This window comes from Aotus nancymaae, unplaced genomic scaffold (assembly GCF_030222135.1).
Source record: "Aotus nancymaae isolate 86718 unplaced genomic scaffold, 86718_ANA_hifiasm-v0.15.2.pri h1tg000011l, whole genome shotgun sequence".
Classification (NCBI taxonomy): Eukaryota; Metazoa; Chordata; class Mammalia; order Primates; family Aotidae; genus Aotus; species Aotus nancymaae.
Genome location: NW_026988422.1, coordinates 43,032,050 through 43,035,053, shown reverse-complemented (window position 1 = coordinate 43,035,053; position 3,004 = coordinate 43,032,050). Strand labels below are relative to the sequence as shown.

At 52.1% G+C, this 3,004-nt stretch overlaps 1 pseudogene; it reads left to right on the top strand.

The window, feature by feature from the left end:
- Positions 1 to 1,489: 1,489 nt before the first annotated feature.
- On the top strand, positions 1,490 to 2,642 carry LOC105724072 (WAS/WASL-interacting protein family member 3-like; annotated as a pseudogene).
- The last annotated feature ends 362 nt before the right edge of the window (positions 2,643 to 3,004 follow it).

The following is a 3,004-nucleotide window of genomic DNA, read 5'->3' as shown; positions in this document are numbered from 1 at the left end:
TGTGTGTACATTACTGTTTTTGGCTTGGTATTATTTTATACAAAATTTGGAATTCATGTTCATAAAAGTTAACAACAGCTAACTTCTATTTGGTTTTCTATGTTTTGGATATTGTTAAGTTACTTTCCTTGAAGTATTTCATTTCATCCTAGAAGGCTTATTGTAAAGGTTATTTCCCCTTTATATATGAGGAAGTTAAGGCACAGTGAAGGCACATCATTTTCCCTAAGGTCGCCGGGAAGGTAAGTAGTGGCAGCAGAAATACAAATCCGGATTGTCTGGCTCCAGAGTTCATCACTAAGCACTGCCCTGTGCCCTCTCCCTGTGACAAAGACCCATCATTCAGACTGTTCTATCATGAACTTTCCTTGTACATCCTTGTTCCAGTTTTTCACCAAGATTATATTATTCCCAATAGATAATTAGATAGGTCTTCTTTTTCTTTTTTTGTAGACATACTCATGAAACTTTTATAAAAACCTATTAAATGTTATCACCTTTTCTAGCCTGATTTCTCCAGTTTTGCAGTGGTCTCCAGGTTTTATGGCATTTGCAAGCTCCTGTCCTGGGGATACTGGGGAGGTATACACTCCATAAAGCCAGGGATACAGACACAGATCAGCAGCAGACTCCCACACCCTCCAGCATCCTTTCTTTTTGTTTTTCTGAGATGGAGTCTTGCTCTTGTCGCCCAGGCTGGAGTGCAGTGGAATGATCTTAGCTCACTTCAACCTCCGCCTCCTGGGTTCAAGTGATGATCTGGCCTCAACCTCCCAAGTAGCTGAGATTACAGGCAGCTGCCACCACACCTGGCTAGCTTTTTTGTATTTTTATTAGACAGGGTTTCACCTGTCCTCATCACAATCACTGGATCATGACTGACCCCTAGAGGCGGCTTCTCTGCTTAATTGTCAGCCCATGGGCTGGAATGTGACCCCCAAAGCTGCTACAGAAGTTTCCACCCATCCTGGACCACACTTGCCATCTGTGGGAGAAAGGCGTGTCCTTTGTCTTTTTAGCCCAGCCAGCCTCACAGGCATTCAGCAGATTGGAAAGCCTGAGCATGTGCTGTGCTGGGCAAGGCTCCCCCGTACCTTTTTTGGGGGGTGAGCTGGAGTGCATTCCAGCCCCTAGCATGCTGCTGTTTATTCCCACCCCTCATCCCCACCCCCCTACACAGTCACAAGTACAAACACAGGCACAGTCATGAGCACACACGGCCCTGGACAGCACCATTTCCATCCTCTGCAGGGTGGTCTCCTTACGGGGAAGTTAATGAGACATGAAAGAAGGCTCAGGGGTCAGGGAGGACCTCTGTCAGAAAGACGCTCCTAGACCGGGTTCTGCCTCTCACTTGCTAGGGGTCTGTGAGAAAGTTGCTTCCCCTCTTTGGTCCCAGTTTCCCCAGCTGAGAAATGGGGGGGACGTTGAGCCAAATGATCTAAGGTACTGGGAACTTCTAAGTTAGAGTTCGTAGCTCATGGTCAAGATGAGGGAGAGGCCCTCAGGGTCAGCTGAATACCTGAGAGGCAGGACAGGCCCAAAGGTGAGCAGCCTGAGCATATCAGGTGGGCCCAGAGCTGGAGCGTGAACCCCACAGCCTGCAGAGCAGCCCTGGACTCAGGAGCCCACTTGCACCAGCCCGGTGGGACTTCAGAGATGTGAGGGTCCAGCCTCCCCTAATGTTGCAGGGCTGGGGGCTGGGAGCTGCAGATTCTGACCCCACAGTTGCTTTAGACATGCCAGATGAGCTGGGGCAAGACACACCCCTTTCTGTGAAATGAGCAGTCAGTCCAAATAGATACACCATGAAGGGCTGTGGAACAAACCCAGCTATACCCTGGGGATAGACTGGCTTCCGGGATACTCAAGCAGCTGGCCTCTGGGGGAGGGGAACCAAGTATGAGAGGCAGGGCTCAAAATCTAGGCCCAGCCTCCATAGCAACCCCCTCTGGAGAGCCCAGGGCAGTCCCAGGGGCACAGCAGGCAGCAGGTGCACTAGGAGGATGTTTCACAAGGCACCCAATATTGCATCCACTCAGGGAGGCAGCCAGCTGGAAAGTGGATGCAGTAGGCAGGGTGGCGGCTGCTCCCCACAGTCAGGAGTCCAGCCCAGCACCCACTGGAGTCCACCTCAGGCCTGCTCAATTGAGTCATCTGTGCTCTGGGCCCTCTAGCCCCACCCACAGAGGGAGGGCTTTGGGCAACCTGGTGAGCCTGGCCCTTGCAGGAGGATGTAATTGACTCCTGAGCCTGGACAGCCAGGCAGCCCCTCTCCCACATCTCCACCCCCACCTCTCCAGCCCCCTCATTCCCCAATTCTCCCACCTGCTCCCCTGCCCCAGCATGTGCCTCTGCTCACTCTCTTCTCTTTTCCTTCTCCCAGGCTCACCTGCTCACATGTCTTTGACTCTCCTCTGAGTCTCCCTCTTTGCAAGCTGCCTCCTCTCTACTCGACACATTCTCCCTGAAGGCACCAGAGTACACAAGCTTAAGTCCCTGCACCTCACCTTTACTCCCAGGCATGGGAGGGAGACGACATGAAGAGCCAAACACCACTTGGCAAAAGATCTGGAGTATGCAGAGGGGCAGATCTGAGGCTCTGGAAGCTCTGGGGGCTCCCTGCAGGAGGCTGCATTTAAGCTGGCTCTTGAATGTGGCTCTGAGCTGAGACCTCTCCCTGAAGGTCCAGACCAGGAGCCAGCTGCCAGCTGGACCCCTCCACTTGGTGTCTCAAAGGAAGCTTGCACTCTGGAGGTCTAACTCTGAACCAAGGAAATCCCCCCACCTCAGCCCTGTTTCTTCTTAGGGAAATCACCATCTCATACCCAGTTGTGCACCAAACCCACATTTGAGGAAGAAGGCTCTTGCCCTGCCTTGCCTTGCACTGTGAGTGCTCTGGATGAAACAATGCTGAGGGGGAAAGAGTTCTGAATGCCAAGCAGAACCATGTGAGGCTTAACTCCAACTTTAGCTGTGAGAGCTGTGGGTAGGGAAGGGCCCT